The sequence below is a fragment of the Bacillus rossius genome, unplaced genomic scaffold (genome assembly GCF_032445375.1).
Source record: "Bacillus rossius redtenbacheri isolate Brsri unplaced genomic scaffold, Brsri_v3 Brsri_v3_scf443, whole genome shotgun sequence".
NCBI classification, from domain to species: domain Eukaryota; kingdom Metazoa; phylum Arthropoda; class Insecta; order Phasmatodea; family Bacillidae; genus Bacillus; species Bacillus rossius.
Window position 1 is genome coordinate 7,501 of NW_026962638.1, and position 10,492 is coordinate 17,992.

Consider the following 10,492-nt stretch of genomic DNA (forward strand, 5'->3'; position numbering starts at 1 on the left):
CGGATCAGCTGCCACCCCCCTGATCTACCAGATAGACAAGAACATGTCTTCTCCGCCAATCTCATCCACCGAAGCTCCGATCATGGCTTCTTCTACCTTTATACTGATATACCCCCACGGAGCAACATGCGGGCAAGGGAACTCTTGCTACCCTTCAGTAAAGCAGGTATCTCTTATAGATGGTGACTGCACCTTGGCCAGGATTGAAGACCGCGACTAACCCCTTTGAAACTTGTCTCTCAGGGAGCTGCGATCCATCAAACATTTCATTGTTAACAGAGGGGAACCATTACTTGGTTAAGACGACCGGACACGCGTTCCCCACCATTTCGCATCCAATCGAATCGCCGCACAAGAGCTCGTTACCTGAGAAAGGTATAGCATTGGCTCGCAGCTTGTGTATTGCAGTTCAGACAGATAGGCCACTTTAGATAGTTCTTCGTGTTCACAGTTAAGACCACGGCTAGACCCATATGGAATTAATTCTTCAAGGAGCAGCGGTACACCAAGCATTTCATTGTGTACTAGAAAGCACCTCTACCATGTAACAAACATACGACCACCAAATTTCTGCTTACTTCCCCCAGCGGATAGTATTTGCTAGTATCATCCACAAAGTAAATCAATTTTTTCAATGTACCGCTTCTTGGGGGAACTGGGCATGAATCAATCAAGCATTTTGAGGTAGCATGTCCGCTTCACCACTTCATCCACTTTCAGACCACTACAAGACCCATACTGAATTAATTCCTCAAGGAGCTGCAGTCCACAAAACATTTTACTGTGTACTAGAGGGCACCTCCACCATGTAACAGAAAACATACAACCTTCTTAATTTAATTCTGCATTGTTTCCCAGACGATTTGTTAGCCATACAACAGTACCATCCACAGTAATTCACCTCTTTGAAATCCAATGCATTGTAGAGAAACTGAGGTGGTAGCATTCAAACCGTTCTGTAATGTTAATTCTGCTTCATAGAAAGGTGCTACAGGTTCCACAATAATTAATTGGATATTTTTGCAATATATATAGGGCGAGAAAACTCGGGGGGACTCCCTTTTCATTTATGTACATATTCTTTCCATATTGCAAATAATTCCAATTTTTCCCGATTGCATGTCCCCCTAATATACCCAAAATGGGCCTATCGATGGGTTCACAAAGGTACCCAAAATATGAGATTTTGACTGAAAGAGGCTGGCTAACTTCCGGGAACATGATCATAGGAAATAGGTCAAAATCCCGAATCGCAGTTGTTTACGAACAACCACGAACGGAGACTTAAAATAACCTATAAGGCTGGAATTCATGGGGCCTGTATAACAGGCATTTACACAGACTCTCGGGAGGGAGGGCTCTGTGGCCGGGAGAATTTTCTGGCTCCCCGCCCGAAACTTTTCAGAGTCCCTAATGCCTGCTTGAATGTGAATAAGCAGAGCCCGGTAGCTGATATTTTGCCGGGGTGTGGAGGCCCCGGTCGCCGCCAAATTCCTCTGGTCACAGCTTGTGTTAATACACATGTTAATTTTACATGCAAACCACCAATGACAATTTTCCTCGGCCGCGGAGGCCTCGGTCGCCGCCAGAATTTTCTGGTTCCCGCTCAATATATTGCAGAGTCCTGCAGGCCTGCTTCTGTAGGAATATGCAGAGCCCGGTAGCTGATATTTTGCCGGGGTGAGGAGGCCTCGGTCGCCGCCAAATTCCTCTCATCCCAGCTTGTGTTAATACACATGTTAATTTTACATGCAAAACCACCAATTACCATTTCCTCGGCCGCGGAGGCCTCGGTCGCCGGGAGATTTTCCTGGCTCCCCGCTCAATATACTGCACAGTCCCGCAGGCCTGTCTCCAGTGGAATACACACAGTCCGAGAGCCGAAAATTTGCCGGGGTGTGGAGGCCTCGGTCGCCAACAGATTGCCATAGGCTCTGGCTGCAATATTTACCGTGTATTTTTTCCCTCCAGAGACACCACTACACCCTATATAACCCAAAATGGGCCTTGACGCGTGTACACGCGGAGCCCGAGCGCCGAGAGTTCTCCCGGCCGCGGAGGCCTCGGTCGCCGGGAGAATTTCAACGGCCCCTGCTCGAAATTTTTCTAAGTCCAGAATGCCTGCTTCTCCCAGCCTGTGTTAATACACATGTTAATTTAACATGTAAAATCACCAAGGACCATTTCCTCGGCCGCGGAGGCCTCGGTCACCGCCAGAATTTTCTGGCTGCCCGCTCCCCATGGGTAGACGCGCTGCCCAAGCGCCGAGAGTTCTCCCGGCCGCGGAGGCCTCGGTCGCCGGGAGAATTTCTCCGGCCCCTGCTCGAAATTTTTCAAAGTCCAGAATGCCTGCTTCTCCCAGCATGTGTTAATACACATGTTAATTTAACATGTAATATTACCAATGACCTTTTCCTCGGCCGCGGAGGCCTCGGTCGCCGCCAGAATTTTCTGGCTGCCCGCTCCCCATGGGTAGACGCGGAGCCCGAGCGCCGAGAGTTCTCCCGGCCGCGGAGGCCTCGGTCGCCGGGAGAATTTCTCCGGCCCCTGCTCGAAATTTTTCAAAGTCCAGAATGCCTAGTTCTCCCAGCCTGTGTTAATACACATGTTAATTTAACATGTAAAATTACCAAGGATTATTATCCCGGCCGCAGAGGCCTCGGTCGCCGCCAGAAATTTCTGGCTCCCCGCTCAATGTATTGCAGAGTCCCGCAGGCTTGCTTCTCCAAGCCTGTGTTAATACACATGTTAATTTAACATGTAAAATTACAGAGGATTATTTCCCCGGCCGCGGAGGCCTCGGTCGCCGCCAGAATTTTCTGGCTGCCCGCTCAATGTATTGCAGAGTCCCGCAGGCTTGCTTCTCCAAGCCTGTGTTAATACACATGTTAATTTAACATGCAAAATCACCAATGACAAATTCCTCGGCCGCGGAGGCCTCGATCGCCGGGAAAATGTTCTGGCTCCCTGCTCGAATTTTTTTTCTAAGTCCCGATTCGCTATTACAGGCTGGCGCACGGAGTCCGAGGGGCGTAAATATGCCGGGTAGTGGTGCCTTCCGTCGCCGAGACATTTTACAATTGCCTGGGAGCAGTATTTAACATGTTAATTTTTTCCCCTCGTGACACCACTACCCCCTATATAACGCAAAATGGGCCTTGCCAAGGGGGCGCGCAACGCCCGAGCGCGGGCGTTTTTCCCGGCCGCCGAGACCTCCATCGCCGGGAGAATGTCTTCAGCTATTTGCTAGATTTCCCGATTCGCCCCGCACGACAAACAACCACGAACGAGGTGGTTTTCGAGAGTTCTCCCGGCCGCGGAGGCCTCGGTCGCAGGGAGAATTTCCCTGGCCCCTGCTCGAAATTTTTCTAAGTCCAGAATGCCTGCATCTCCCAGCCTGTGTTAAAACACATGTTAATTTAACATGTAAAATTACCAATGACCATTTCCTCGGCCGCAGAGGCCTCGGTCGCAGCCAGAATTTTCTGGCTCCCTGCTCAATATATTGCAGAGTCCCGCATGCTTGCTTCTCCAAGCCTGTGTTAATACACATGTTAATTTAACATGTAAAATTACCGAGGATTATTTCCCCGGCCGCGGAGGCCTCGGTCGCCGCCAGAAATTTCTGGCTCCCCGCTCAATATATTGCAGCGACCCGCAGGCTTGCTTCTCCCAGCCTGTGTTAATACACATGTTAATTTAACATGTAAAATCACCAAGGACCATTTCCTCGGCCGCGGAGGCCTCGGTCGCCGCCAGAATTTTCTGGCTGCCCGCTCCCCATGTGTAGACGCGGAGCCCGAGCGCCGAGAGTTCTCCCGGCCGCGGAGGCCTCGTAGCCGGGAGAATTTCTCGGGCCCCTGCTCGAAATTTTTCTAAGTCCAGAATGCCTGCTTCTCCCAGCCTGTGTTAATACACATGTTAATTTAACATGTAATTTTACCAATGACCTTTTCCTCGGCCGCGGAGGCCTCGGTCGCCGCCAGAATTTTCTGGCTCCCGGCTCAATATATTACAGAGTCCCGCAGGCCTGTCTCCAGTGGAATACACACAGTCCGAGAGCCGAAAATTTGCCGGGGTGTGGAGGCCTCGGTCGCCAACAGATTGCCATAGGCTCTGGCTGCAATATTTACCGTGTATTTTTTCCCTCCAGAGACACCACTACCCCCTATAAAACCCAAAATAGGCCTTGCGGTGGGTACACGCAGAGCCCGAGCGCCGAAGTTCTCCCGGCCGCGGAGGCCTCGGTCGCCGGGAGAATTTCTCCGGCCCCTGCTCGAAATTTTTCAAAGTCCAGAATGCCTGCTTCTCCCAGCCTGTGTTAATACACATGTTAATTTAACATGTTAAATTATCGAGGATTATTTCCCCGGCCGTGGAGGCCTCGGTCGCCGCCAGAATTTTCTGGCTCCCCGCTCAATATATTGCAGAGTCCCGCAGGCTTGCTTCTCCCAGCCTGTGTTAATACACATGTTAATTTAACATGTAAAATCACCGAGGACCATTTCCTCGGCCGCGGAGGCCTCGGTCGCCGCCAGAATTTTCTGGCTCACCTCTCAATGTATTGCAGAGTCCCGCAGGCTTGGTTCTCCAAGCCTGTGTTAATACACATGTTAATTTAACATGTAAAATTACCGAGGATTATTTCCCCGGCCGCGGAGGCCTCGGTCGCCGCCAGAATTTTCTGGCTCCCCGCTCAATGTATTGCAGAGTCCCGCAGGCTTGGTTCTCCAAGCCTGTGTTAATACACATGTTAATTTAACATGTAAAATTACCGAGGATTATTTCCCCGGCCACGGAGGCCTCGGTCGCCGACAGAATTGTCTGGCTCCCTGCTCGAATTTTTTCTAAGTCCCGATTCGCTATTACAGGCTGGCGCACGGAGTCAGAGGGGCGGGAATTCGCCGGGTAGTGGTGCCTTCCGTCGCCGAGACATTTTTCTATTGCCTGGAAGCTGTATTTAACATGTTAATTTTTTCCCCCTCGGGACACCACTACCCCCTATATAACCCAACATGGGCCTTGCCGCGGGTACACGCGGAGCCCGAGCGCCGAGTGTTCTCCCGGCCGCGGAGGCCTCGGTCGCCGGGAGAATTTCTCCGGCCCCTGCTCGAAATTTTTCAAAGTCCAGAATGCCTGCTTCTCCCAGCCTGTGTTAATACACATGTTAATTTAACATGTTAAATTACCGAGGATTATTTCCCCGGCCGTGGAGGCCTCGGTCGCCGCCAGAATTTTCTGGCTCCCCGCTCAATATATTGCAGAGTCCCGCAGGCTTGCTTTTCCCAGCCTGTGTTAATACACATGTTAATTTAACATGTAAAATTACCAATGACCATTTCCTCGGCCGCAGAGGCCTCGGTCGCCGCCAGAATTTTCTGGCTCCCCGCTCAATGTATTGCAGAGTCCCGCAGGCATGCTTCTCCAAGCCTGTGTTAATACACATGTTAATTTAACATGTTAAATTACCGAGGATTATTTCCCCGGCCGTGGAGGCCTCGGTCGCCGCCAGAATTTTCTGGCTCCCCGCTCAATATATTGCAGAGTCCCGCAGGCTTGCTTTTCCCAGCCTGTGTTAATACACATGTTAATTTAACATGTAAAATCACCAAGGACCATTTCCTCGGCCGCGGAGGCCTCGGTCGCCGCCAGAATTTTCTGGCTTCCCGCTCCCCATGGGTAGACGCGGAGCCCGAGCGCCGAGAGTTCTCCCGGCCGCGGAGGCCTCGGTCGCCGGGAGAATTTCTCCGGCCCCTGCTCGAAATTTTTCAAAGTCTAGAATGCCTAGTTCTCCCAGCCTGTGTTAATACACATGTTAATTTAACATGTAAAATTACCAAGGATTATTATCCCGGCCGCAGAGGCCTCGGTCGCCGCCAGAAATTTCTGGCTCCCCGCTCAATGTATTGCAGCGTCCCGCAGGCTTGCTTCTCCAAGCCTGTGTTAATACACATGTTAATTTAACATGTAAAATTACAGAGGATTATTTCCCCGGCCGCGGAGGCCTCGGTCGCCGCCAGAATTTTCTGGCTGCCCGCTCAATGTATTGCAGAGTCCCGCAGGCTTGCTTCTCCAAGCCTGTGTTAATACACATGTTAATTTAACATGCAAAATCACCAATGACAAATTCCTCGGCCGCGGAGGCCTCGATCGCCGGGAAAATGTTCTGGCTCCCTGCTCGAATTTTTTTTCTAAGTCCCGATTCGCTATTACAGGCTGGCGCACGGAGTCCGAGGGGCGTAAATATGCCGGGTAGTGGTGCCTTCCGTCGCCGAGACATTTTACAATTGCCTGGGAGCAGTATTTAACATGTTAATTTTTTCCCCTCGGGACACCACTACCCCCTATATAACCCAAAATGGGCCTTGCCAAGGGGGCGCGCAACGCCCGAGCGCGGGCGTTTTTCCCGGCCGCCGAGGCCTCCATCGCCGGGAGAATGTCTTCAGCTATTTGCTAGATTTCCCGATTCGCCCCGCACGGCAAACAACCACGAACGAGGTGGTTTTCGAGAGTTCTCCCGGCCGCGGAGGCCTCGGTCGCCGGGAGAATTTCTCGGGCCCCTGCTCGAAATTTTTCTAAGTCCAGAATGCCTGCATCTCCCAGCCTGTGTTAAAACACATGTTAATTTAACATGTAAAATTACCAATGACCATTTCCTCGGCCGCAGAGGCCTCGGTCGCAGCCAGAATTTTCTGGCTCCCTGCTCAATATATTGCAGAGTCCCGCATGCTTGCTTCTCCCAGCCTGTGTTAATACACATGGTTATTTAACATGTAAAATTACCGAGGATTATTTCCCTGGCCGCAGAGGCCGCGGTCGCCGCCAGAATTTTCTGGCTCCCCGCTCAATGTATTGCAGAGTCCCGCAGGCTTGCTTCTCCAAGCCTGTGTTAATACACATGTTAATTTAACATGTAAAATTACCGAGGATTATTTCCCCGGCCGCGGAGGCCTCGGTCGCCGCCAGAATTTTCTGGCTCCCCGCTCAATATATTGCAGCGACCCGCAGGCTTGCTTCTCCCAGCCTGTGTTAATACACATGTTAATTTAACATGTAAAATTACCGAGGATTATTTCCCCGGCCGCGGAGGCTTCGGTCGCCGCCAGAATTTTCTGGCTCCCGGCTCAATATATTACAGAGTCCCGCAGGCCTGTCTCCAGTGGAATACACACAGTCCGAGAGCCGAAAATTTGCCGGGGTGTGGAGGCCTCGGTCGCCAACAGATTGCCATAGGCTCTGGCTGCAATATTTACCGTGTATTTTTTCCCTCCAGAGACACCACTACCCCCCTATATAACCCAAAATGGGCCTTGCGGCGTGTACACGCGGAGCCCGAGCGCCGAAGTTCTCCCGGCCGCGGAGGCCTCGGTCGCCGGGAGAATTTCTCCGGCCCCTGCTCGAAATTTTTCAAAGTCCAGAATGCCTGCTTCTCCCAGCCTGTGTTAATACACATGTTAATTTAACATGTAAAATTACCGAGGATTATTTCCCCGGCCGCGGAGGCCTCGGTCGCCGCCAGAATTTTCTGGCTCCCCGCTCAATGTATTGCAGAGTCCCGCAGGCTTGCTTCTCCCAGCCTGTGTTAATACACATGTTAATTTAACATGTAAAATCATTGAGGACCATTTCCTCGGCCGCGGAGGCCTCGGTCGCCGCCAGAATTTTCTGGCTCCCCGCTCAATGTATTGCAGAGTCCCGCAGGCTTGCTTCTCCCAGCCTGTGTTAATACACATGTTAATTTAACATGTAAAATCAACAAGGACCATTTCCTCGGCCGCGGAGGCCTCGGTCGCCGCCAGAATTTTCTGGCTGCCCGCTCCCCATTGGTAGACGCGGAGCCCGAGCGCCGAGAGTTCTCCCGGCCGCGGAGGCCTCGGTCGCCGGGAGAATTTCTCCGGCCCCTGCTCGAAATTTTTCAAAGTCCAGAATGCCTGCTTCTCCCAGCATGTGTTAATACACATGTTAATTTAACATGTAATATTACCAATGACCTTTTCCTCGTCCGCGGAGGCCTCGGTCGCCGCCAGAATTTTCTGGCTGCCCGCTCCCCATGGGTAGACGCGCTGCCCGAGCGCCGAGATTTCTCCCGGCCGCGGAGGCCTCTGTCGCCGGGAGAATTTCTCTGGCCCCTGCTCGAAATTTTTCAAAGTCCAGAATGCCTAGTTCTCCCAGCCTGTGTTAATACACATGTTAATTTAACATGTAAAATTACCAAGGATTATTATCCCGGCCGCAGAGGCCTCGGTCGCCGCCAGAAATTTCTGGCTCCCCGCTCAATGTATTGCAGAGACCCGCAGGCTTGCTTCTCCAAGCCTGTGTTAATACACATGTTAATTTAACATGTAAAATTACCGAGGATTATTTCCCCGGCCGCGGAGGCCTCGATCGCCGCCAGAAATTTCTGGCTCCCCGCTCAATATATTGCAGCGACCCGCAGGCTTGCTTCTCCCAGCCTGTGTTAATACACATGTTAATTTAACATGTAAAATCACCAAGGACCATTTCCTCGGCCGCGGAGGCCTCGGTCGCCGCCAGAATTTTCTGGCTGCCCGCTCCCCATGTGTAGACGCGGAGCCCGAGCGCCGAGAGTTCTCCCGGCCGCGGAGGCCTCGGTCGCCGCCAGAATTTTCTGGCTCCCCGCTCAATGTATTGCAGAGTCCCGCAGGCTTGCTTCTCCAAGCCTGTGTTAATACACATGTTAATTTAACATGCAAAATCACCAATGACAATTTCCTCGGCCGCGGAGGCCTCCATCGCCGGGAGAATTTTCTGGCTCTCTGCTCGAATTTTTTCTAAGTCCCGATTCGCTATTACAGGCTGGCGCACGGAGTCCGAGGGGCGGAAATATTGCCGGGTAGTGGTGCCTTCCGTCGCCGAGACATTTTACAATTGCCTGGGAGCAGTATTTAACATGTTAATTTTTTCCCCCTCGGGACACCACTACCCCCTATATAACCCAAAATGGGCCATGCAATGGGTGCCCACAACGCCCGAGCGCGGGCATTTTTCCCGGGCGCCGAGGCCTCGATCGCCGGGAGAATGTCTCCAGCTATTTGCATGATGTCCCGATTCGCCCCACAAGGCGAACAACCACGAACGAGGTGGTTTTCGTTCGTGGTTGTTTTCGTTCGTGGTTGTTTACTGTTCGTGGTTGTTTTCATTCGTGGTTGTTGTGCGTTCGTGGTTGTTGTCGTTCGGGGTTGTTTTCCGTTCGTGGTTGTTGTCGTTCGTGGTTGTTGTCGTTCGTGGTTGTTGTCGTTCGTGGTTGTTTTCCGTTCGTGGTTGTTTTACGTTCGTGGTTGTTTTCGAGGCAATTGGTACTTTGAAAATTTCAATCGGTTAGCTAGAAAAAATTCTCCCGGCGGTGATTGCCTTGATCGCCGGGAGAATTTTCTGGCTCCCCGATAAAATTTTTTCCAAGTCCCGATTCGCTCTTACTAGCTGGCGCACGGAGTCCGAGGGGCGGGAATTCGCCGGGTAGTGGTGTGTTCCGTCGCCGAGACATTTTCCTATTGCCTGGAAGCAGTATTTAACATGTTAATTTTTTCCCCCTCGGGACACCACTACCCCCTATATAACACAAAATGGGCCTTGCCGCGGGTACACCCGGAGCCCGAGCGCCGAGAGTTCTCCCGGCCGCAGAGGCCTCGGTCGCCGGGAGATTTTCTCCGGCCCCTGCTCGAAATTTTCCAAAGTCCAGAATGCCTGCTTCTCCCAGCCTGTGTTAATACACATGTTAATTTAACATGTAAAATCACCAAGGACCATTTCCTCGGCCGCGGAGGCCTCGGTCGCCGCCAGAATTTTCTGGCTGCCCGCTCCCCAAGGGTAGACGCGGAGCCCGAGCGCCGAGAGTTCTCCCGGCCGCGGAGGCCTCGGTCGCCGGGAGAATTTCTCCGGCCCCTGCTCGAAATTTTTCAAAGTCCAGAATGCCTGCTTCTCCCAGCATGTGTTAATACACATGTTAATTTAACATGTAATATTACCAATGACCTTTTCCTCGGCCGCGGAGGCCTCGGTCGCCGCCAGAATTTTCTGGCTGCCCGCTCCCCATGGGTAGACGCGGAGCCCGAGCGCCGAGAGTTCTCCCGGCCGCGGAGGCCTCGGTCGCCGGGAGAATTTCTCCGGCCCCTGCTCGAAATTTTTCAAAGTCCAGAATGCCTAGTTCTCCCAGCCTGTGTTAATACACATGTTAATTTAACATGTAAAATTACCAAGGATTATTATCCCGGCCGCAGAGGCCTCGGTCGCCGCCAGAAATTTCTGGCTCCCCGCTCAATGTATTGCAGAGTCCCGCAGGCTTGCTTCTCCAAGCCTGTGTTAATACACATGTTAATTTAACATGTAAAATTACAGAGGATTATTTCCCGGCCGCGGAGGCCACGGTCGCCGCCAGAATTTTCTGGCTGCCCGCTCAATGTATTGCAGAGTCCCGCAGGCTTGCTTCTCCAAGCCTGTGTTAATACACATGTTAATTTAACATGCAAAATCA